We start from the raw sequence: 26,949 nt of genomic DNA on the forward strand, positions 1-26,949 counted from the left end.
TAAATACCAATAATAGTACATTATGCCGCAGTATGTGCACCAGGTCACTAGTCAAATAGTGGCAGATTAAAAGCTATAAAGCTTAGTAGTAACGAGGTTTCTGAGAAGAGGTCAGGAACAAACAGAAGTCTTATCCTCAAATTAAACAAACAGAACAGAGTCTGTGTTATGAATCCAGTCTGTTAACACTGCCTTTATGTTTCTTTATAAAATGTCTTCTAGCAATGCTTGCCCATATTATGATCACACGCTAAAGCTGTCTCAACCAAGAGGTGGGTTTTATGAAGATAATCTTCCCCTTCAGCATTTCTGTGCAGTTTTATTATCAGCTGCACTAAAACTACTCCTTGAACATAGTTGTTTCTTACCTCCTGAAAATGGACTTCTGTGAAAACCTCAGACAGAAAATGCTTTGGTTTAGCATCTTGGAACTGAACAACTTGACTCCTGCTGCCCTACGAATTGATAATACCCTGGAAATTGTCAGGCTCTTTCCAATGCAGTGATGGCAGTTTACCCTGAGCCCAACTGTATATGGCTCCGAGTCTTTGCTTCTTCATGTTCAAACCCATAGCATGGGAGAGAGCACAGATGCTGGCATTATTGAAGCCAAAGTGTTTGTGTTCAAATAATCCAAAACTCAAGTGAACTTGGATTTAGACCTGAATTGCTCACTCACCCCTTTATTTGGCTTGCTATATGCTAGTCTACTCATTCTAATATCCATATGCACAGCTAAGATGGCAGACAAGGTTATGCAGATTTTCTTCAAAAAGAGGTTCCCCATATTGTAGGTGAAATGCCTTTTCTATACCGACTAATGCAGGGGTACCCAATGCAGTGCCCGCGGGCGCCGCGCCTGCATCCTGGCCGGCGGTCGAGCATCTACCGAAATGCCGTTGAAATTAGGCAGCATTTCAGCGGCGACGCCTCCAGATGACACCACTTGTCCCCGACAAGCGACGTCATCCAGAGCCGTTGGGGCCAAAATGCCGCTGAATATCAGCAGCATTTCAGTGGATGCTCGACCGCCGCCACGGTCCTTTGTCTGGCACCTGCCAGACAAAAGGGTTGGGGACCACGGGACTAAAGTATCTGAATATATGGGTTATCTAGTTGCAATGCAGTCCTGAGATTCTAATTTTATGACAAACTACAAGAGCAAATGATGAGTAGGAAAAATGTCAAATGATCCCAATAACTGTAATCCATTCCCATTCTCCACTCAGTACTTTCTAGGATTATGATACAACTGTGTTAATGTTGAACAAGATTTCTGAAAGTCTTACAGACAGTCAAAGAGTGGCCTGCATGCTGGAAGGCTGTTTGTCATAGCTCCCACCTGGGCTGCTCAAAACAAGGCATTGTAAGGCACCCAAGATTGCACGGGATGGATGACACAGCCCCCCCCCCCCCCCCCCCCGCCCAGTCTGTGTCCCAGTTTGTCTCTTTCACACACACGCACACACCCCTTTCATTATTAGTAAATCTGTAGTGCCCAGAGAGCTCAATCAAGATCCGGCCTGCCAGGCACTGTCCATACATACATCAAGAAACAGTCCTTTCCCCAAAGCGCTTATATACCATCTAGATCAGTGGTTCTCAAACTTCTGTACTGTTGACCCCTTTCACATAGCAAGCCTCTAAGTGAGACCCCCCCCCAACAAATTAAAAACACCTTTTTATATATTTAACACCATTATAAATGCTAGAAGCAAAGTAGGGTTTGGGGTAGAGGCTGACAGCTTGTGACCCCCCCTCCCCCCTGTAATAACCTCATGATCCCCTGAGCGGTCCCGACCCCGTTTGAGAACCCCTGGTCTAAACAGACAAGAGAGATAAGGGGTGGGAGGAAAAAGTGCTATTTTCTCCATTTTGCAGATGAGGAAACTGAGAAATGGAAAGATTAAGTGATTTGCCCAACATCACACATGAAGTTTATGGCAGAGTCAGGAACTGGACGTAGATATCCTGAATTGTAACCCATTTCCTTAACCACAAGGCAATCCTTTCCTTTTGCTTAGTTACATTGGTCCAAGTTCACCCCGGTGAAACTTATTAAAGTAACCCTATGGATAAATATGGTCTTTAATTTTTAAACTCAGGCTCAGGTAATGCTGTTTCATTTGTTTGGCATATTACCTAGTTAGACTAAAGTTTGTTATGCTCTTGTCAGAGTAGACCAATTTGGCAACTCATTTACTGATAGGTGTTTTTGGTATTAGAGGGCATTCAAACAGCATAACAATCTGCATTTCAAACACAGGGCGAGCAACCAAAACAACGTGTTTAACAACGTTAGGATATCATGCTAATGCAGGAGATTTTGCCATTTCTAAAATAGTCCACTAAAGAATTTGCATTTGTGAAATTCACATTCTGGGTTCCTCTGGAAGAACTCACTTTGTTTGTTTGTACCTCAGTAGCACCAACAGGCCCAGTCATGGATCAAAGCCCCTCTGTGCTAGGCAATGTACAATCACAGAATAAAAAGATGGGCCCTGCTTACAATCCAGCTATCACATTTGAGTGAAGTTTGCCTTCATCCCTGCAACCCGCTTTAGTCCCTAGGCAGTTAAGATTCCCGTCACCCATGCAACTACACCAGTGCAACACCCCTGCTTTAGGTATGATTTATACCTTTGCAGCAACTTTGGCAGCTCAAACCCCCAGTGTTGACACAGCCGCACTGCAAACAAAAACAGGGAAATCACGCTCCTAATTTGGTTCCTGTGAACTTCTACCTTACAGTACTTGTATAGCCCCCAGTACCACAATATCTAAGCACCCCCCACTCATTCCATGGATTCACTCTCATAACACCCTGTGAGGTGCTGTTATCCCTCATTTTACACATGAGGGAACTGAGGCACAGAGAGACTAAGTCACTTGGACAAGGTCCCACAAGTCCCACTCCTGTAAACACTTATGCCTATGATTGACTTTAATGGAATGCTCCATGTGCTTAATGTTAAACATGTATGTAAGTGCGTACATGAGTGGGGCTTAAATAGGTTGAAGATGTTTTGGAAATTTGTTGGAGGGCACGCCCATGCTCTACTCTATGGATAGATTAGATAGGATATATTTTCTCCTGAATACATCAAAGGTGTGATAAAAATCCATAGCCGTGACATACTTCATGTGAAGTGATTCTAGAAAGCACTGATTTGTCGGTTTTTCTATGGTCCTCCTCTCTGCAGTCTCTGTACACCTCACAAGGACTAATGGATTTAGCATCATAGCATCCATCTGAGGTAGGGAAGTGCTAATCCTCTTTTACAGCTACTGAACCTGTGGTGCAGAGACATGGAGTGACTTGCCGATGTCATAGAGGAAGCCTGTCCGTGGGGCTAGAATTAGATGCTAGATCTCTTAATTCCTAGACCAGTGCCCTGACCATCCAGACAACCACCCTTCCTCTCCATTATGTAGCACCAATAGATGGGACCACCTGCATTGCACAAACCATAGAGCTTCCCTGGCTTAATTCTCCTTTGAATCAGTTTGCCCATAATTCAAGTTGAAGCTAGTTTCCCATTATAAGACTGCACTCTCACCACATCAGCACACCCAGTTCAACTGACTTGAAAGGTCACATGCTACATCTTTCCTGCAGGCACAGGTTTTTTCTAAATTCATTTTTCACAAGAATACTGAAGCACGTGCATTAAAAAAAAAAAAATACATGTAATTAGAAACATCACTCTCGTGTAGACGTTGCAGACACAGAGTAGTGAGATGGATGCTTTGGAAAGTGTGTGTGTGACCGATAGATAGCCATGATCAGGTAGTGGAAGGGGAGGAATCTCATTCTGGTCACCTGTGTTCAAGAAAGATGAACTCCAAGTGGAATGGAGAACCTATCTTACAAGAGGAAGCTAAAAGAGCTTGGCTTGTTTAGCCTAGCAAAAGGAAGGCTGAGAGGGTTCTGACTGCGGTCTATAAATACACCCAGGGGGTAAACACCAGGGAAAGAGAATGATTTAAGCTAAAGGACAATGTTGGCACAAGAACAAATGGGGATAAAGTGACCATGAATACATTTAGGCTGGAAATTAGAAGAAGATTACTATCTGTCAGAGGAATGAAGTTCTGGAACAGCTTACTCATAGGAGTAGTGTGAGCAAGAAATCTAACTTGTTTTAAGATGGAGCTTGATAATTTTATGAAAGGGATTATATGATGTGAGCTGATGAAAGAGACTTTTGAAAAAACCTCTCTCCTTCCCACGAGTTCAACACAATTGTTTAAAGACATACTAAAATATCACCTGCATGATGGGTTTAACAAGAAAGTTTTCTCAGGCAACCTTCACCATGAACGATGTTTACATGTTTCTATCTTAATGAAATATTCTCAAGAATGGAGCGCACAGGGCAAGAAGTGATGGAGTACAATATCTCCCCATGCTTTGTTCAGAAGACCCCATCGAGCTTTACTCAGGAAGATGGGTTAATGTGCCGAAATGCAGAGCTATAGATGACAGGGAGCAAGACTTACAGACACTTGTTTTCATGTAAATCAAAACAGAAGTAGCACAGAATGGAGCTTATGAAACACTGTATAAATGATACTTTACAGAGAAGGTAGGAATTATCCAATCTGTAATAGTATGTACAGAAAATGCAAACAATAGCTACTGTATTTATGCAGATGGCATATAAGCCATTTAAAACACACTGTGCAAAACTTCAATAGTAAAGCATTATTTCTATGTGGTATAACAAGTGTGCATTGCACCACAAAGAAACACAGAGGAAAGGCAGCAAATAGGAGGCTAAAATGTATGGACTAGCTTGGGACTTTGACGACATGAACCCCACAACGGTATAAGCAGTCGCCCCCTTACGCTGGTATGTGGGTTACAGGGGCCAAGTACATAGGAATGACGTGAGGTTACTGACCAGAGCAGCTGGATGGGTAGTCAAGGTAGCCATGGTTCTGCACCCCTAATCACTGGTCAACACAGCAAAAAAAATCGGCACAGAGAGATGTCACAATTTGCTGCCAGCACAAACCATGAGGAAAAGACTAGCTCCTCCTCTCCCTCTGCACAGTACCTCCTGGAGTGATGCGATTTCCACCACACTCCTTATTTGGGCCAGACCAACCCAGCGCTACAGCATGAGCCTGAACAGAGGAAGTTAGGAGCAAAAGTCCAGCTGACGACAGTGAGAGCAGACTTGGGTCCAAGCCTGCAAGATGCAGAAAGCATGCGCTCAGCACCTCTCACGCTCCCATGTCCAGACGCCACAGTGAGTAATGACTGGCATGGGAACATGAGGCCGTGAAGGAGTTGAGACCACTGTGATAACAGGGAGGGGGATTGGCCTTGGAAGAGCATCGTTTACAAAGAACACAGATTAAGTCAGTTTCACCTCACATCTATGGGGTGGGGGGGGAGAGTCTTTTGTTTAAATTCAGAGTTGTCCAGACCACAGAGGGGTAGGTGGTGGTGGAGCAGAGAATGTATACTGGAAGACTAGCCAGCAGAAGCGAGTTCGGGATCGGATTTGAAGGGAAGCATGATTGATACACAGGCCAAAGTCGAGATAAGGACAATTTGTTTGATGTTTCAGATAGACACTCCTAATTCGCCCTGAGAACGGTGGTGTACAGAGTTAGATGCTTTTACATCTACTCTGGGAAACAACAACTGTCAATATTTAACAGGCAGGTTCAGGTTGCCTGCATAAATAAACAGTCTTTGTAATTTGTTAGATGAGTTACAGAGCATAGCTGCTTTGTAAGACAGACACACTCTGCATGTTCCTACAAACACGGTTTCAGAGTAGCAGCCGTGTTAGTCTGTATCAGCAAAAACAATGAGGAGTACTTGTGGCACCTTAGAGACTAAAATTTATTCGAGCATAAGCTGTCGTGGACTACAGCCCACTTCATCAGATGCACAGAATGGAACATACAGCAAGAAGATATATGTACACATACAGAGAACATGAAAAGGTGGAAGTTGCCATATCAACTCTAAGAGGCTAATTAATTAAAATTAGCAATTATCAGCAGGAGAAAAAAAACTTGTAGTGATAATCAAGATGGCCCATTTCAGACAGTTGACAAGAAGGTCTGAGGATACTTAATATGAGGAAATAGAGTCAATGTGTATAATGGCTCAGGCATTTCCAATCTCTATTCAAGCCCAAGTTAATGGTATCTAGTTTGCAAATTAATTCTAGTTCAGCAGTTTCTCGTTGGAGTCTGTTTTTGAAGTTTTCTTCGCAAAAATTGTCATCTTTAAGTCTGTTACTGAGTGACCAGAGAGGCGGAAGTGTTCTCCTACTGGTTTTTGAATGTTATGATTCCCGATGTCAGATTTGTGTCCATTTATTCAAACACGAGGTTCCTTTTATTAGCAATAAAGCCTCAAAGGGCTGAGCAGCACAGAATTCTGTACTGAACAAGAGGAATATACACTACATTTCACCTTTATTCCTCCTCCTTTCAATCATTATTGGTGTCATTTGTGCAATTTTGATGTTAGGAAGCACTTAGGTAGCCCCATTGACTTTAACAAAAGCTGCACAACTGAGCTCTAAAACACTAAACAACTTCTGTGTGAGAAGCAGAGCTTAGAGTTTCACTGCTATTGAACAGCTAGGTAAGCCAGCATCACTTATTTCTTGGCACCAAGCACGTGCATGCCCATTAATCAATACTTGTGTTAATATTGCACTTGTTAAGCAGCAGTCATTGCCACTTGTGAACACCAGGCTTAATCAGCTCCCTGGGAAAATGTTCCCCCTAAAGCAGCTGTCCCGATTACCTATGTCCCACTTAAGAAGAACATACTTTATAGATACATGTATTGATAGGGTGACCATCTGTCCTGTTTTTAAAGGGACAGTCCCTTTTTTGGGATTTTTTTCTTGTATAGGTGCCTATTACTCCCCACCTCATCCCATTTTTTCACAGTTGCTATCTGGTAACCCTATGTATTGATATATTTTGGTCAGTTTATTACCATCAGCAACACAGCAGACTAGGACATTGGGCATAGATGGGCTATGCTACAGAACTACAACCTGCGCATAAGTTGTGGGGGAAGATGAGGCCTGACACCCCCCCCCCCAAACCTTGTGGAGTCTGTTAACTCTAAAGGGTGGAGGGAGAGTGACACTATAGCACATTTAAACCGCAGTGCTGTGTGCACCTCCTAACCATAAGTTTTATTACCGTGCTAACTGACGTGTTAGAGGTTTTAAAGGTGCCCTGGAAAGTAATAATTCAGAATATGTTCTTTAGCAACTGTTCATGGAAATCTTGCATAGTAGCACATCCTGTTCATCTTACAGTGCAGTGCACATTCTGAATAAAGTTGTGCACCAGCTTAAAAGTATGCACTGGGGGAGGGGATCCTCAGGCTGAGTGTTGCTGCATCTAACTTTTAAACAAAGGATTCACAAAAGCCAGAACACCGAGTGGGAGCCACCTGAGCTAGCCAACAGAAAATGCTGAGCAAAGGGGTGAGGCCTAAGCCCTGGCCCTCTCATGGAGCTGGGCACCTAATTTCAGGGGGAAGGATGCATCTCCCTCTGCTCAGGATTCACAGCATCAACCATCTCATGGAATCAGGCACCAACACCAGCTCAGCCCTATTTCAGAAAAAATGCTGTCATCGTGCCCACTTTTACTCATATATCCCACTGGCTAAGGTACACCCCAAGGACATGGGAGACCGAGGTTCAAAGCCCCACTCTGCCTAAGGTGATGGTGCAGGGACTTGAACTCAGGTGTCTGAACTCCTAGATGAGTGCTCCAACCAGTAGGTTCAGGGGTATCCTGGAGCAAGTCTCTCTCAGTCTGTCCTGCTGAAGCTGTTCCACTTTGTATAACAAGTCACTGGCCCAGAGAAAGAGCAACTGACCCCATAGTCCCATGGTTAGGGTCCTCACCTGGGATGTGAGATCAAAGTTCAAGCCTCTGCTCCAAATCACTATTTAAAGTATTTTATGCAAATGAACTGCTTCAACAGAAGAGATCCACCTCAAAATACCCCATAGGCCAGGGATGAGACTTGGGAGATGGGAGGCCTGGGTTTAAGTCCATGCTTTACAGCAAGCACAGGGAGAAACTGAGCCCATGTCTCCCGCACCCAGGTTGAGTGCTCAAACTACAGGCCTCAAGCATATAAAGGGGAAGCCACCTCCTCCAGCTGTGTTTTGTGGGGGGCCTATCAGGTGGATGTGCTCTAAAGTGGTCTCTGAGCTTGTCTAGTAGATTGGGCCCCCACAGGCCAAACAGGCGGGGCAGACCCTGTTTTATGAATCCAGACAGAGCTTAAGCATGAGTTAGGTGTCAAGCTGGCCAGCAGCACCAGGACAGAGGAGGCTGTGCGCATGCCTGCCGGCAGAAGGTTACGTGGCTAAGAAGCTTAGGCATCTACAGGATGGGGCAGCAGCTAAACAGGGATTTGAGGATCTACATTTTGGATTTCGGAGCCTTAAAGTGCCAGCTAGACACCTAAGCACCCCTTTGTGAAGCTCATCTTTGGAGAAATAATGTAAAGAGTTAACTGTGCCTGAATGTCAAGTAGAGGGAAGCCAGTAAACCCTTGTGTCCCAAGCACCACTCCCTCATGCTGGTGTAACTCAGGAAGAACCGTTGACATCAGTGGAGCTACACTCCCACAAGTGGTATTCAGAGCTGGTGCCTATTGGTTTTCCTATTAAAAGGGTACTGTCATCAATGACCTGCCCAGAAAAGGAAGAGGACTTCTTTCCAACAAAGCACTATAGCGAGGGGGCTGGTTGACATCAAGAAGTTGACTGGAATAGCTACCGCAGAGCCAGTCCGGTCATCTCACCTACCCCTCACCACGTACTTCTGCAGAAACAGTAAGAAAGTCTCTCTGCTAATCAAGGCCCTGTCCTTGCAGGGGTCTGAGCATTGGTGGTACCTTGCTCTTGCCTGTTCTCTGCAGCAGTTCAGCCTCCTGAGGACTGAAATACTTGAGACTAACCCAAATTATTGGGCTCAACATAGGGGTAAATAGGAGACATTTACTGGCCTGTGATGTGTTGGTCAGACTGGATGATCTTGTGATCCCTTCTGGCTTTAAACTCTATACAAATTTTGAAATCCCTATTTCAGCATAGCCCCCAGGCAGCCTCTGTTGGTGATGCTTCTTCCACAGAGTCACAGTCTTCTACCCCAGCAGAATGTCTGGGGGAGGATGGTGATGCGTGCTGCCCCTCCACAGTTATAAAACACTTAAAAATAATATTGTGAGGTGAATGTGTGAAGAACTTAGCGCGGAGGGCTGCTGTGGGAGGGTGTGCCTGCCTGGCATCTGATCACTGGGCATGCATAGCACTCGGAGCTGGAACAGTGGGGGACATCGAGTACTAAAGAGCAGAGGCAAGGTTAGAGGCAGGACAGATGTAGCTGAATGCTGCTGTCCTCTCTCCAGGAGAACTGCCTAGTACTCTACTGTCTATTTGCTTTGAACAATTTGTGGTATAGACAAAAGAGAATGCTGCAGAATAGATCATGTTCTTCCCAGCACCGTGGAGACTTGGGTCGTCATTTATAGCTATAAAGAGTTCAAGCAAAATGCTACCAGATCAGCACGACTACACAAACAGTATGTCTACAAACCCTTGCAGTGTCCAGCCTGAGCCTGGACTGCAATTTTATAGTCCTCAGCTGACATGGGCCTTTTACTAAGTGCAGACATGCCCAAAGATGCAAGGCAGTGGGGGCAAGTGAATTGCCTCAGGGCTTGATTGGTCTTAAAGAAGTGCAAGTATTTGTTCAAAAATTATGAAATATTCAGACTAGTTAGATGTGTACAGCCCCATATTTCTGCTAAAAACCTTTTTTTTAAAAAAAAATTTGTGTTACTTCATATTAGTAGCTGCAGTTGAAGAATATACCTACGCAGGGAGATGACATGCACAAGGATGGAACATATCCTATTTGGTGAAAATGCATTTGAATGCATACTTCTCCCCCCCTAAAAAAGAATGGAGATTTAAAAGTACAATAGGAAAAATAAATAGTGAGTAAAAAGAGCAAACATGAAAGAGACAGCAGAATTTGAACTAGCACAATTGCACGCAGAGAATCCAATTTAACAGACATCAAGAGATCAATTGCTTTTTCTCATAAGTATGAAGGCTGATGTAAGAGCAGTATTCTTTCCAACCATATGAACAATAGGTCAGCTGGCAAAATCAATGGCACCTGTGCTAAAGCACCTGTGCGCTGTAGTGAAGGCTATGAATGAAGAAGAGAATTAAAAAGTAAAAAAGAAAGAAATGGGAGTCTGACTTCCAGCTGATCAACCCACTGTGTTCAATTATTGCACGTGTTTTTAAGCAGCTGAGGGATTTTATGTACGTTAGCATTCTGCTGCCACATTATTTGTATTATGGTAGACTGGAGCCCCATTGTGTTATGCACTGCAAAACAAAAACAAACAAACAAACAAAAAACAACACATCATAGTAAGACAGTCCCTGCCTTGAAATACTCACAGTCTAAATAGACAAGACAGACAAAAAGTAGGAGGGAAAACAGGCACAAACAGAGCAAGTGACTTGTCGAAGGTCCTACAGCAGAGCTGGGACTATAACCCAGATCCTGTGGCCCCCAATCCAGTGCCCTTATCCCTACTCCATGCTACTCCTAAAATTGTGCACAACGGTTAGCTGAAGCTTATTATCAATGCTACTGTCACTACAGTAAGTTTAAGAGATAAAGCAACACTCAGATCAGCTTACCTTTGCATGAATTAACATGGGCTAATCATAGAAATAAAGTGGGTAAGTTACTATCTTTTATTGGACCAACTTCTGTTGGTGAGAGAGATGCTTTTGAACTACACAGAGCTTGTTCTTCAGGTCTGGGAAAGGTACTAAGAGTGTCACAGCTACATACAAGATCAATAGTTCAAAGAGGACATATTTGCAGGTACCAAAGCCAGAAGAGTCCCTTGTGATCATCTAGTCTGACCTCCTGTATCTCACATAAAACTTCCCCAAAATAATTCCTGGACTAGATTTGAGAAAAACAGCCTATCTTGATTTAAAAATTGCTAATGATGGAGATGCCACCATGACCCTTTGTACGTTGTCCCCTTGGTTAGACTGAGCACAGCCTATTCTCCAGATAGCAATTTGCAGGAAATACTCTTGCGCTCCAACAGCTAAAATCAGTGTTGTCCTAATGTAGAGAGAGAGTAAGCAGTGTTCAGCATTTTCTGAATAATTAGGGCAACTTAAGAGGTCACATGTTGGGCTCCATAAATTTAGTAACCCCACCAAAGCAGCAATCCCCTTTAAAAGCTGTGGTCTTCTCTCAATTTCAGTACTGAAAGACAGGCCCATAACTGTGTATTAATAATTTCCCACACCTGTTTTACAAAGCCTACATCCTACAGAGTAAGTTATATTTACCAGTGGCAAATGCTTATTAGTGCTTCTCTGTCTTTGATGTAATCCCATTTCCTTAACAGGTCCTGAACAATTTCCATGTTTTGAAAGTTGAGGGATTTCCTCTTAAAAATAAAATACAATAGCAAATGACAGGAAGCTGGCCTCCACGAAAGATTTCTCTCTATTTTCACTTTCAGCTGCAATTCCCATCAGAGCCCGCTCACTTCCCTCCCACTCCACATGCTGATTTTTAAGTAGTTTGGGGGAAAAAAAACAAAACAAAAAACCAACCAGCATCTGGGACTTACAGGTGACTACAGATTGTTACTAGATTGACTCCCCTGTTGTGTTAACTGCTAAGCTAGAACGCTGCTCCACTTTAAATGCACAACAGGTTCTTTTTCCTTTCAAGAGATCTATATAAGTAAGCAGGGGGGCTCGCTTCCTAACTCAAAAGCCAGCAGGGAGGAGAAAGGTAGCCCTGTCACAGTTTCCAGTACAGCGTGAAAGTGTCAGTATCGGTGTTATTGCCGGTCTTGTTTCTGAGGGCTCTGCTAAGGAGTAAAGCCTTAAATATGCAGTGTTGTTGTAGCTGTGTTGGTCCCAGGATATTAGAGACAAGGGGGTGAGGTAATATCTTTTATTGGACCCACTTCCGTGGGTGAGAGAGACTTTCAAGCTTACACAGAGCTCTTCAGGTCTGAGAAATTCACTCAGCGCGTCCCTATGAAGTGTGTCCACATACGAAGTGGAACAGATTATTTAGCATAAATAGTTAAAGGATATTTCAAGGGGAAGTCCCATTAGGCTGTCAGCCCCAGGGTGGTGGGGCTCCGGCTGTCAAAGGCAGCAACAGGCAATGTAAGCAACGCAGTTTCTACAGGGACACTACGCTGACCTAACTACGTTGACCTAAGTGTTATGTCTCTCGCAGAGGTGGAGTTATTAGGTTGGCATAGTGGGCAACTTATACTGGCAGGAGCAAGGTGACTTGGAACATTGGGTGCCCCAAGAAGTGTCATGAAGCCACTTAAAATCAGTCTGCTTGATATCAACTAACGGGATTCTTGTTTCCCCAAATCTGTGCACTAATTCACTACTCACTCAGACTGACTTCTAGGAACTTAAGTCAAATTACAGCTGAAGACAACAACATTCAGATGATACAAGAGGTTCCTTCAATAATTAACAAGGCCGCGGAGCTCAGAAGAAAGGGATTTTGTACTTTCACTATTCATCCAAGGGCTCCAATGAGCCTCAGTTTACCAGAGGGATGTGGAGATATGGGTTAGATGTCATATCTATATCCACACCAAGAGTCCCACAGGTACAAGAATGCTGAGACTATGTCATAAAAGGTATAGTTTCTAAAAAAGTGTTCACTACTAACAAAACGAAAAAACCAACTAATGCAAAAATGTTCAAGTTGTGTTCAAAGCATGTAATAAGGTGAAATACTCTTCAGTCCATGTGTCTTGGCTCTCAGTTTCTGTGTGGATTATTTCCTGCAGTTGCAGCAAAAGGCTGGTTGAATGGTACCTACGAGTTGATAGAATGCCTTTGTGACTACGGCTCAGGACAGATTAGTGCAGACTCACTGTAAGCGGTTCTGTCTGCTGAAAGGGTAAGGCTACTACGAAATAGTTACAAAATGAGGAAAAAATACAACAACTTTTATTTGATTTAGCATGTTAAGATGATCACTTAACAAGAGGGGCATAAGCACCACCTCTTCCCATTGATTCAACAGTATTTATAATCTTGATCTTCTAAAAGCCTCAGTACAAAGGGTTTGTTTGGCCTTCTTTACAGGAGAGAGAGAGGGAATAGGCAGTCAGAATGTTTATAGACCTCCTGCCAAGATCTTCTTAGCAGTGAAATAGACTGCACAGTATACTCTCTCTTCAGTAAACTAAACAAAACTACTTCAGTGTTGGAGCAGGTTTTTTTAAAAGCCATATGACCCTTAAAAATTCTGTGTGAAATTAGTGTGATGAAATAATATTAGTTATGTATTAAATAACTAACAAACTTACCCATTACTACAGCTTTTTAATCAAATGCACTGTAAAACAGATAAGGACTTAAAGTTCTTTTGCCTGTATGTCACTAAGGAATGCTCTGTTTTAAAGCCTGATTTGAAAATAGACAGAGCACCATAAAAAGATACTGGCCCAAACCCCCAGCAGGTGCAAATGGGCACAGCTCCTTCCATTTGAATGGCTCTATGGTAGTTTAACTAGCTGAAAAGTGACCTGCTATTTACAGGAATGCTGAAATTGACTCTGATCCTGATGCTGCAGGATCCTACATACTCTACTCCTCTCTTCCTCTAGATGTAGCACTTTGGCTTCATGACACAGCATATCAATTCTCAATCAGATTTTAGGGCTAGAAGACATTATTATGATCATCTAATCTTACCTGCTGTATGACATAGGCCACAGAGTCTCCTGCACTGATTCCTGCACTACCTAGTGATTCCTGTACCAAGCCCATACCTTGTGGTTGAGCTAGAGCATCTCCTTTGAAATCCTAGCACCGTTGACACCAATTGGAGCTTTACCATTGACTTCAAGGGGGCCAGGATCTCATCCCATGCTGCTTCTCTTTGCAGCCCATAGAGAACTCTATATCGGGACTTCCCTATCCCCAACATTCCACGTGCCAGCAGGGGTCAGTGCACTGCCCTTACCACTCCACTGGGGAAGGGGGAGTGGCAGAGGGGAGGGCATTAAAGATAATCACAGCTTCTCATACACCAATCATGACTTTCATAGGTCAGTGTATAGGACTGAAATGGAAACAACTGTTTTCTCCTTCATAAGTTCTGTTCCCTAAATTTATTCAATTTTAATCAAGTACTAAAATGTTTTTAATTGCCTGGTTCATGTTACAGAATAAAAGTCTATTATTTGGAACATAATTCATCTTTTAGTTCACAACTTATGGTGGCTGGTACTAAGCAGGTCTGACAGTGACCAATTTCCTGTTGCTGCACTGTGTTACAGAACCCATAACATAATTCACAAACAATATTAATAGGCGCATGGACATTGTTATATTTCTACATATACAGCAATCACAAGATTCATACCAGGCCATAAAACAACAAGGCCAGGTAGAGCATACTACACTACTAAAATCATCTTTCAAAGACTCCCTGAGCTGTATAGCTCTGCACTGAGATCTTCTAATAGCCCTTGTAGCTGGATGTTCAAAGTCATGACATTGTCCCCTGCAGTGGACTTCTTGACTTCAACTTGATTCTCAACTGACCAGAAGCAACCTGACATTGCAAGTTTCCGCAGTTCAATTGCCACTCACTTCTCAGCTGTGAGTGGGGCTCTCAGTTTGGTGTCCCTGAGCTGGAGGACTGCGGTGAGTTCGGCACACGGATACAGGAATGTGGTCTTACATATCTGAAAGTTCTCCAGTCATTGCTCACCATCCCAAACATACGTAACAATGAGATCCCACCTGTCAGTGCTTGTTTCTCGGGCCTGGAACTGGCATCTCCCTACAGCTACTCCATGAATGATACCAAGAACCTTGAATTGTTTCTATGTCCCACACCAATCTAGCCTCCAAGGAAACATGTTCCCCACGCCTCCTCTTGTGCATCTGCAAATACTGCAGGATCAGGTGCCCTGTGCTTGCAATGCTCATGACAATAGTGCAGAGCTGTGAAGGCTCCATGCTTCCATCAGAGATGCCAGGAAGCAAGGAGGGATGCATGGGTTGTGGGTCTTTGAAAAGAAGGTGCAAAATATTATGGACTGCAGATGAAGTTATGGGATGGAGAGCACCATGTTATGGGAATTTGACCACATGCTTCCAGTCACCCCTGCACAACTTGTTTCAGCCCTGTTAGGTACTGCAAAAAATTCCCAAAATAGCCTGCACTGGATAGTGGTGAGTTACACAGAGTTGCACTGCACTCTGCATCCATACAAGCACTCATGGTGAGGATGCGTACTGTCAACACATGGAGCCCAGTGTGCAAATACACAACTGTGGCAGCTGTATGCCAAGGTAATTTAGGTATGCATAACTTTGTAGTGTAGACATGGCCCTATATTTAGACAAGGGACACACATCATACAGCAGAGGAGAGAATTTTTGAGGTCTTTACTGTGAACAGAGCCAGTATTCTGGCTGACTTTGCATGGACCCGCAAAAAGAAAAGAAAAGAACTTTTCCCCCTCTACTAAACACCTCTATGTAGGGGGCCATCTTCACCATGGTAGGAGAACACAACCATACCTCAATACTAGCAAAGCCAGTGGGCCTACCCTTCTCCAAAGGGGTAGGGTGAGGGCTGGGCCATGGCCCCTCCTGCACTGCACACTGGCCAACAGAGCTGAGTAGTGCTGAATATGAAATGGACATGTTCAAAAGGTGGTCAAGCTGCCACTCTGGCATATGCTGCTCCAGATTCCCAAGGGAAATTCTGTCCGAGTCCTGCATAGTTCCAATAAGAGCTGCCAATGAAATGCAACACATCTGTACTGCACCCCCAAAACACAGGGCTGTACTGTCCAGGCAAAAATCTTGCCATTCATTTCCGCATGGAGAGGCAGTAATACTAAATAGGTCTCCACAATTCCTGAAGTATCAATGTCTATTTTCATTGTCCAAAAGTTCTAAAAAGGGATGGGGAGGGGCAACATATGCTAATTTTGTTACAGGCAGACACTTGCTTTTCTTTCAGAATGGTACAAAAAGCGCAAATTTTGTGCAACTCTAAAAGAATCGAAGCTGGTTTGTTTACTTGCTGTGTTCACAGGTTCAGCCGATCGCGGCTCCCACTGGCTGCAGTTCACTGCTCCAGGCCAATGGGGGCTGGAGGAAACGGCGCTGGCTGAGGGATGTTCTGGCCGCCCTTCCTGCAGCCCCCACTGGCCTGGAGCAGGGGATCATGGCCAATAGGAGCCGCAATCAGCCGAACCTGTGGACTCGGCAGGTAAACAAACCGGCCCGGCCCACCAGGAGCTTTCCCTGAACAAGCAGCAGAACAAGTTTGAAAACCACTGAGCTAAATGACGCAAGGAGACACATGGAACGCGTGTTTCTGAATCACTTAAGCATATACGAAAATCCCGCCCATTAATGTCAAAGGGAATTGTGTGCACGCATCTAAATCCTCAAGGCAACTTAGAAAAAAAAAAAAAAAAAAAAAAAGACAGTCACTGTCCAAATTTAAATATAATTAAGTTAGGATTGAATGATTACAAAAGATAGCCCAGCTGTAAATCAAAGGCAGCAGTGCACTTTGTGCATGGGTGCCTTATAAACAAACAATTACTACAAGAATTAGAGACAATTAAAATCAAAGACATTTTATGGTTCAATAAAATTGTTATTTTGTAAATGTTAAAATTAAGTCCCAATCCTGCAATGGATGGATCCTTATTTTATCTATATCTGGTTGCAGGATCAGAACGAAAGTGAGCTTGTCTCCTGGGTGACCAGACAGCAAATGTGAAAAATCAGGACAGGAGCTGGGGGTTGGGGTGTAATAGGAGCCTATATAAGAAAAAAAGACCCCCAAAATTGGGATTGTCCCTATAAAATCGGAACATCTGGACACCCGACTAGGATCCTGGTCAGAAATTCCATGCATTTTTGCCTGGGACTGCTTTCTCCTCCAGATCAAGCTACTCAGAGGAAAACAGTGTACCCAGCCACCTGTACAGCACATTTTTTGAAGAATTCTATAAACAATCATTTACCTCTCATGCTGGCTGGACAAAAGAAATATTCCAAAAATCTCAAGGGATCTGAAGCTTCTGTTTTTTAAGCTACCTTCTGCCTCAGGCTTGCACAGGAATGAGCACAGGGCCATATTATGATAGTACTTTGCCAGCTTCTCTATCTCCAAACTCCTTATCAAAGCAGCAGAATTCAGCTGATCCAAAACTATTACTAATCAATAGGTAACCTGTATTTTGAGTTATGCTGTTCTCCCATTGCACACAAAGGCTGTTCTTAGAGAAAATGACAGAAAGTCCAGAAATTTATTTTTCACCATTTATTAGTTATGAATCTTGTTAGGCAGGGCAAAGTGGAAGAATACTGTCCCACGGTACAGTAGCTGTCCAAGAGGACAGCGCTTGAAATAGTAGCCACATCCTTTATATAGCATCTTCTCTAGGAGAAGGTCCATGGGTTGCCAGTGTTTAACAGAGCATCTCAAGCCAAGCTGCAGGGAAATACAACAGAGCAAAGCTCCTGAAACCGAGGTGGAGACTCCAAGGTACGTCCACATTGCAAAAACAAAAATAGCAGTGTAGACATTCCTGCTAGGGCTCTGAAACCCCCTCTCCCTCGCTGGGTCTCAGAGCCCGAGCAGGAATGTCTACACTACAATTCTGAGACCCAGAACACGAGCTCTGAGAGCCGCAAATAGTGGACCCAGGCTCTCAGACTTACTGCCGCAGGGTTGTTTGTTTTTTTGCAGTGTAGTGCACTCTCCCTCAAGAATGGAGCGAGGCAGAGCCCTAGCACCACGAGGTCTGCACATGACCATGTCCAACCCTTGAAAAATCACAGACACTGCTCTCACCTTTGTGGGGCTCATACATGTAAGTGGACAAGCCACATCCCAAGTGCCTACATGCATGATCAGGGTCTCATAAAAACCTGGGTTATCCTGGAACCAAGCAGTAGCCGCTGTCAGCAACCTTCCAGGAAAAGTTCAGAGGGTGACTGTCATGACTCACTTTGTTCTAATGTTATTTATATTGAGGTAGCACCCCGAGACTCTAATCACAAACTGGGCCACACTGTGATAGAACTTTACACACACTTATAAAGGCCCCATCTGTGCCCTGGGGAAAAAAGTACAGAAGAAAGAACCTAAGAGCTAATGCCACTTTCCAGCTCATTGTGCTACTCTCGCTTCCTTTCCTCCACCGCCAAAACCATCCATCAGCCCTGACCTTATACCAATCCCTTGATTCTTCCAATTCATAAACTGCTGGGACTCCACAACGTACACATTCACCTGGCATGCAGATGTGGCAAGTCATACTCTCCCTGTTCTTCATTCTGCACAGTAATTCTTAATAGAATAATCTCCAGGAGCTGTAAATTGGGAATCAGGTGACCAACTACTATCTAGTCTCTCATGCATCTTACTCATATCATATCATCATCGTCTTCAGGACGAAAGGCATAGTTTTAGATCACATGGAATATTACTGAATCCTTGCACTGAGATGTTTGATCTTCTCTTCTCAGCTACAGAGGACCTTATTTTTGTGCGAGTGTTTTGAGAGAGGAAGGGGGATATCTGCTGGCATCTCTGGACTCTGGTTTGGCTGTGAAGAAGGGACAGATGTGACACTAACGGAATCTTGTTCGTTTGTCGGCTTCACACCGTCCCTGGAGTATGAGCATCCAAGCTCCAAGGCAATAAACGCAGCGTCTGTAAGCACCAACTTGGTAAATTTTGCTCATCTCCCTTTACGACGATGTCTCTTCTTTCCCTTACCCCCAAACCAGCTATCCTACATCAAGCAAGCAAGCAAGCAAGCTCGCTCGCTCTTTATTGTGGTTTTGCTATTCTGAGCAAAGTTGGCTACCTTAATACTTTGTGTCTTTTTAAAAACAAGATATCAAACAAGCACCATTAAAGATAAAAATCAATCTGTACCTCAGAATCTGATTTTAACGAGGTATTTGCTCTATCTTGTGCACTCAGAACAGGAAATACCACAGATGCCAGGATAAATTGAACTACCACTGGCATAAGTGCAATTGATATTTGCACCAACTGTGCATTATCACAAAAAAACCACCACAGAGGTCATGCATGCAGAATTTCCCCTTGTTATATCTACTCTTTCCTTCAATTTTTTTGAAGAGTGGGTATGCGCACACACACCCCTCTATAAAATACTAGAATTTGATATAGTTATAGATCATTTTAAAAAAAAAGATGAATGGTGAAGAGATGCGTGTTTCACTGAGGCTTTAATGTTGTCACCCTTTGGATTTAGACAGAGGTTTTAACAAACCTGTCCAAACTGTAAGGACAGCCGCACAAAAACATTTTAATTAGCACTGATTACATGGAATGAAGCCAGACTCTGCGTTTGCTTCTTCCAGTACACAAGAGAATGGTTTCACGTAAGTCCAAAATGTGATTGAATTCATAACTCTCTCCTTTTTTGAAGAGAGCAGATTAACCCATGATGGTCTACTATCTGTCAAAAACATGACAGCAGTGCTGTGAAAAGTGTGTCTCTTAGAAGATCCCTCAATGGTTGTAGGTATGTAAGCAAGGTTACTATTCCTTCTTTGGATTTCCAACCATAAATTGTAAAGAATCACCTTGAAATATCTCACTTAATACTTACCCAGAATTTAAATTAAAAAAACCAAACAAAAAACCCAACTCTTCAATAATTAATTTCACAATAAATATAAATCAGAATAGTCACTGCACAAGCAGAAAGTGCTCATCCCCAAACACAAACATTTTAAATAAAGAGACCTTCAGGATGCGTTTTGAAAACAAGCTTTACTTAGTTGTCATGAATTATTAACCAGACAAAATCTCTTTTGTTGCCCTTTATATATATTTGATCCCCAGTTTCAAAAAAATCAAACTGACACTTACGTCTCTTGTACAAATACCCAACCTTTTAAAAAATGCTCTGAGCATTATAAATACATGTTTTCATTAACATGGAAACAATTCTATAAATAGCCATTTTAGAGAATTGCTTCAAGGCATTGTTTTTACAGACAACAGTAGGAAACTGAGGGGAACGTCATTATGGCAAACCTCTTAAAAATGGAATAAACTCTACCAACTTTGGGTCATTTTTTCCCTCCAAAAACTTAAGTGCATGCTTAAGTGTTTCACTGAAACAAAGCCTAAAGGAGACATTATATTTAAACAGGAGCATGTGGTATAAAGAACAACCAAAATAAAGGCCTTTTTTGCAACTCCAAAGAATCATTTCTGAAGACTTGAAACTTAGTTTTGAAAACACACCCTCGCACCCTCAGCTTGATGCTACAGCTCTGTATATTCTGAACCCAGCAAAAACACCAACAGAAAAAGACACTTGAAACACTACAGTATACCAGCAATTAAATTATTCTAATATATTCTTTTGTAACAAGCAACAGATACAAGATAAGGTTACTTTATAACAAAAGTACTACCACAATCCATCTTTGGGGACAAGAGGAACTAATTTCTTGATAATAGTTGGATAGTGTTTTTCCATTGCATCACTGTGACAGCACACTGACAAGAGATCAAAGGCCTGATTCACCACTGCATTGCCCCACTTTCACCCTGGTGTAATGCCAGGGATTCTGTCAGCTGGAAACATGACAGCACTGATTTCAGTGGAATGACACTGGTGTCAAACAGGAGCAATGCAGCAGGCTCTAAGCCTTCCCAACAAATGTACAGGAATGTATTCAACAAGAGACCAAGTCTCCGACATGGAGCAATAAAAACTGAGGAGTGCAAAGTAACTCAGCAGGGAGGTTTAAATAGGCAGCTTTAAATCCAATATTGGACTAACCACACTTTTTCCACAAGGAAAAAAATCCTGTTGACTTGAGTGACATCAAGATTTCACTCCAGATTGGCCCCCAGGTGTAAACTGGAACAACTCTGTATTGTGCCAGTAGTGGCCAATATCCACGAGGGACCACTAAGGTAGCTGAGGACTGCCAATCAATCATTCTTCTTCCTAGGAACAGGGGCTGGGGAGGAGCATGTATGCTTTCACCACATCACAGAGGAGTTCTCTGCACTGCAGTGTTCCTTGGGCATCCTCTATGCCAGAATTAGAGTGCAAAGCTTCCTGCCTACAGTTCTATTGCACCGGCTGGTAAGCTTGAAATCAATACGAAAAAAGGCGTGTCTTCTCTTACCTTATTCTGATCTGTCCAGTAAAAGAAAAATCCATGTGGATCTGTTCTGAGAAGAACTGGGGTCACAACAGTAGAATCCTGCAAAGAAAGGGTAAAAAATATGAACATTAAACTTATATTACATTGGTGGACGTACAGGTGAATGAACCGGATCAGCCACACCATCACCTGTTCATTCACCTGCACGTCCACCAATGTAATATATGCCATCATATGCCAACAATGCCCCTCTGCTATGTACATCGGCCAAACTGGACAGTTGCTAAGGAAAAGGATAAATGGACACAAATCAGATATTAGGAATGGCAATATACATAAACCTGTAAGAGAACACTTCAGCCTCCCTGGCCACACTATAGCAGATCTTAAGGTGGTCATCCTGCAAGAAAAAAAAACTTCAGGACCAGACTTCAGAGAGAAACTGCTGAGCTTCAGTTCATCTGCAAATTTGACACCATCAGCTCAGGATTGAACAAAGACTGTGAATGGCTTGCCAACTACAGAACCAGTTTCTCCTCCCTTGGTTTTCACACCTCAACTGCTAGAACAGGGCCTCATCCTCCCTGATTGAACTAACCTCATTATCTCTAGCTTGCTTGCATATATATACCTGCCCCTGGAAATTTCCACTACATGCATCTGACGAAGTGGGTATTCACCCACGAAAGCTCATGCTCCAAAACGTCTGTTAGTCTATAAGGTGCCACAGGATTCTTTGCTGCTTTTGTAGGAATCTTATTAATTCTGTTTTCCATTTAAATACTTCCTATTTTTGTCTGTTATTCACATATGTGGTTTTTATAACGATATGCATTTTTCTGAAAGCAGTTAAAAATCCAGTTGTAAAATCCATATGTGGGAATCATTGAAAATTTATTAAAAAAAAAACTATCCTGAAAGCTGATGTATATTTCTACTAACCAGTTACAGCTCATGTAAAGCTTTGAAGCTCAACCATTTCCCACAAAACAATAAATAAGACCACATTCTACATATCTTCAGAAAATATGGCTCTGATTGATCCAAATTAAAATCAAATGTGCTCAAGATGTAAAAAACCCCATAAAACACGATTTAATCATGTAAGTTGCAGTCTATAATATTATTCAATGTTTTTATTCCAAAAACAGATGCACTACACAGAAAAATGTTAAAAAGCAGGATAATGTTGATCTGTCTTAAATACTTATATGCCCCCTTTTACTGTAGTATCTGAGCATCTCACAATCTTTAAACATGCTTACCCTCAAAACCCCCCACGATGTAGGGTGGTGCTATTAACCCTGTTTTACAGATGGGGAAACATGGCACAGAGAAGTTAACTGATTTGTCCAAAGTTACTGGCAGAGCAGGGACTTGAACCCCAGCATCCCAATTCCTAGCAGAGGGCCCACACCACTGGAGCATCCTTCCTCTCCATAGACAAGATTATAAAGACAGGAGATCCTGTCTGGACTGGAAAGGTATTACATTTGCTGCGGCAAATACTATCTTAAGAAAAGTGATCCAGTGCTGACCATCTCAGCAAGAGCCGCTGGTCTTGAGAAGATTACCAGTGGCCTGGCCATTATGGACCACAGAATGGGAGCCAGATGGCAAACTGATTTGTTGGGTCTTCCCATAGGGTACATAAATATGGTCTGCTTCCTGCAGTGTTTACACGAGAGCACCAAGTGTAGTGGTGGCAATCTGGTCATGGGAGTCAGGGTAGGTCTCATTCGGGTGCTTTCCTCAGGAGTGCACTGCACTTCAGGGTGCAAGGTTTGGACTGTCATCACCATTTTTCCAACAACGAGGGGCAGAACAGTGGTTTCCCTGAGACAGCTGCCTGCCCGTAGCAGCCATGTCACCTTATTTCCCTTGACATCCACCCTGACAAGCACTTATTGGTCTCACAAGGCCAATGCTGTACCACTTTATAATTTGTTCTCACTGGCCTCTGTGGGTCAGGACTTGAAGATCTGTCTTTCTGATTCAGTCCTTACCAGGGCCACCGCATGGGGAGAATGCAGTACGGGCACTGGCTCAGTGGCATTTAGCTTGCTTTCTGACAAGCGGGCTGCGGGAATGGCAGCCAGCACATCCCTTGGCCCACACTACTTCCTGCGGCCCCCAATGGCCTGGAACGGCGAACCCTGGCCAGTGGGAGCTGTGAGCAGCCAAACCTGCGGACACTGCAGGTAAACAATCCAGCCTGGCTTGTCAGCAGCTTTCCCTGGCGGGCTGTGTGCCAAAGGCTGCCAATCCCTGGTAATGTCCAATACACAACAGAAACAAGCAGGTTGCTTGACTTAATGAAAAAAGTGATCCCATCGACCTGAAGTCTAGTCAGCTTCAAAAAAAAAAAAAAAAAAAAAAAAAAAAAGTTAGATGAGTAGTTTCAAGCATGACTCTTGATCAATCATTTGTATTGTGGTGGTGCCTAGAAGCAATATACAAGAATTGGTGCTCCCATCGTGCTAGGCAGTGCACATACACAAAGAGAGTCTCCGTCCCAAAGAATTTACAATCTGAACGTATGAGGAGGCAACAGGTGAAGACAAGCTAGTGAAATAACTAAAGCTGGTACAATAAGCAAAAGTGAGAGCATGTCCACCACTTAGCCATTTACAGCCATTATAGCAATGGTGAGACATCTTCCCTGAATACCCTCAGGTTTTTTATGGTTTTACAGTCTTTTATCTGTCCCCATTACTGTATGAAAGATGCATCCAAATTATAGGCAAATTTGCCTATAAACAGAAATAGTGAAACTGCTTATCAAATGCATAAACATAAACACTCTGGAAACATATTTTCTCCAATCTCTTTCAGTTATCTTAACTTTAGTTGTCATTTGTATCAACAGTAGGGTGTGTGTGTGTGTGTGTAAAATCAGAGAAGTATGAAGAAGTTTTCTTCCTGGCATAAGGACACATACTTTATAGGACCAAACTCTACATTTCTTATGGATGCACAAGAAATGCAGCATCAATCGTTAATGAGGTTTACCTGACAAAACTAACTCACATGTGACGTTATCTGCTTTGGGGACATGATTATTTATGGAGTACTTTATGTCAGCTTTACAAAGCACACAATGCCAGATTCAAATACCCTTACTCATGTTCAGTAGCACCTTAGTGCACAAAACGTTTGAATTCAACAGATAACACGTAAGGGTATGAGAAACAACTATGTCCTTGCCCTGAAAGTATTACAGTTCAACTCAGAGAAGCATTAACACAGTTCAGATGTAAGATCAAGGGGAAAACACTGAGGGAAAGAAGCTACGGAAAGGTGGACAGTAATAAGGAGAGGAAACAAAACACAAAATGTGCTAGTTAGCATTTTGTTAAATGAAAACCAAAAATTCTGTCTCTGAACATAAAAGTCATAGAACACAAGCAGTGGAATTTGTCTGGTAAGTTACACTAGGCTGTTAAGCATCCTGAGACAAGTGGTTTTGACAGTTAACTGAAGGGAAAGTCTGATCCATTAAAAAAACAAGTGGTACTATGTATCGGCAAAAGATGTCAAATTAAAAAGTATGGAGGGAGACACGATATTTTGCTATGATTCAGCAATGCACTTGTGTACCTGCTTAACTTTAAATTTCAGTAGAACTTGTGCCTATGCTTTTTTTTTTGCTGCATAAAGACAGGCTTAAGCACACACTGGATTGTTTTCCTAAATCAGGGTCTTTCCCAGCTCCAAAGGGTCCAATGTGGTTGCTTATGTAGATCACACACCTTCTGGCTGTGGTGTTCTGTCCCATGTAGTGGCACTGAGACCACTTAGCTAAGGCTGTAGAGCAGACTCATTTTATCTTTCTTTAAGAGGCCAGTGACTTTTAGTTCATGCAGTAGAGGCTCACGCACTAAGCTCTAGGGGTCCCAGGTTCAATCCCACCCACTGACGAGCAGGGTCTGCCTGTGTTACACTTGTACTAGACGCAATGGAAATAAGTGTACAACAAACCTAATGAAGAAGAAATTGGGTGGATGTCAGTATCCGTAAAGTACTATAAAAGTGTTCTGAAATCTGTTCCTTTCAAAAAGAAAATGATTCACATCACACAACTGCCTTTCCTCAGCCCACCTCTAGACATTTTTTGTGCTGTCTGCACGTAAACAGACACCACAGGCAAGAGATTCAAGTCGCTCCTCTGAAGGATGAGGCACACAGGACATTTGGAGGGGGCGGAGGTGTTGGGAAAGACAGGCATAAAGAGATTATGTCTAGGATTAATCAGTTTTGCTGGTTAAACTTTCCAAATCAAATGCTTAAATCTAAAAGCTGTTCGGATGCATCTGTGCGGATGACATACGGCTGTCAAAGAACGATTTTTCAAGCCTCAGGCTGTGGGATGCCAGCTATACTCAGCAGACGTCGTAGTGCCACAAAAAGAACTGCACCAAAGCCTCCAATCCCCATAAGGTGACAAAACAGAATCTGCACCATGCGATGCATAAAGAGGAATTATACATAGTCTCTAATTAAAGCTTCTGAGTAGAGTAGAAATGTTATTATGATACAAAAATCAAAAGCTGTGCTAAAGTGGCAGATTTTTTTTTTTTTTTTTAGTCAGGAAATGCAAAAGCGAGAGTTGCTACAAGAACATTCTCTCTGCTCTGTTACTAATTTATAATAATTTTGACTCTTTTTTCATATTAATTGCACTGCTCTGATAGGACAGACTATTTTATTCTGTGTGTTACAACAGCACACAAAAGTACCAACCAAAATTGGTGCCCCGTTCTGCTAGACATTGTTTAAAAACGCAGAGCAAGAGAGACAGTGCCTGCCCTGTAGAACTTTTATTTACTATATCTGAATTTTTAAAAATTGTGTCTACAGATCTCCACCACTCTTATGTCAGCTGTGAGTGACAGCAGCAGCAAGGGCTGGGTTCGGACTGTCAGAACATTCTTGTATCTAAAAATAAGAGCTCATCCAGGGCCATACTCCTATTTCTGGTCACCTCTGTGGGGTGCTCTTCCCCACTCACAAGCACTCAGAGTCTTTGCAACTATTGACTCACAAGTAGCTTTTTACTGGGGGAGGGGGAAATAAAAAACCCCGAAAACTCCCTATATATTTACATATATGAAAATGAGGAACCTAAATCAGTATATCAGGAGCTTGGTCAACCCCAGGAGGGGAGGGATAGCTCAGTGGTTTGAACATTGGTTTGTTAAACCCAGTGTTGTAAACTCAATTCCTGAGGGGGCTATTTAGTGATCGGGGGCAAAAATCTGTCTGGGAATTGGTCCTACTGTGAGCAAGGGGTTAGACTAGATGACCTCAGGGGGGAGTTGCACAACAAAGGTAAGTATTTCATATACAATTGTTGTATTATATTTACAAATAAGATATTATTGCACCCCACACTGCTACAAGTCATCCTAAGGAGCATCTTCAAACTTATTCATTCAGTTTGCTCCCCCACATAACCGACCCACTTCCTAACCTCCCCAAATGGAGCCATTTTCCATCTGCACCTAGAACGACAAGAAAACAAAGGAGACACAAAAGCACTAAGAGTGTACGAAATACAATTTCCTTCCATCCAGGTAAACAAGACACCCCTATAAAGGAAAAACACCCAAGGACAAACAAAGAGGGAGGGGGCAAACTCATGTCTTCCCCACCCCAATCA

At 42.8% G+C, this 26,949-nt stretch overlaps 1 protein-coding gene across 2 annotated transcripts in view; it reads right to left on the reverse strand.

Moving 5' to 3' along the window:
* PLCB1 (phospholipase C beta 1) overlaps positions 1 to 26,949 on the reverse strand; it is a 645,127-nt gene that overhangs the window by 605,316 nt on the left and 12,862 nt on the right. For both annotated transcript variants that reach the window (XM_075064491.1, XM_075064492.1), the window contains exon 2: positions 21,309 to 21,386. The gene's annotated coding sequence lies outside the window, so the exon portion shown is untranslated. The remainder of the gene's footprint in view (positions 1 to 21,308; positions 21,387 to 26,949) is intronic.

This window comes from Chelonoidis abingdonii, chromosome 3 (assembly GCF_003597395.2).
Source record: "Chelonoidis abingdonii isolate Lonesome George chromosome 3, CheloAbing_2.0, whole genome shotgun sequence".
NCBI lineage: Eukaryota > Metazoa > Chordata > Testudines > Testudinidae > Chelonoidis > Chelonoidis abingdonii.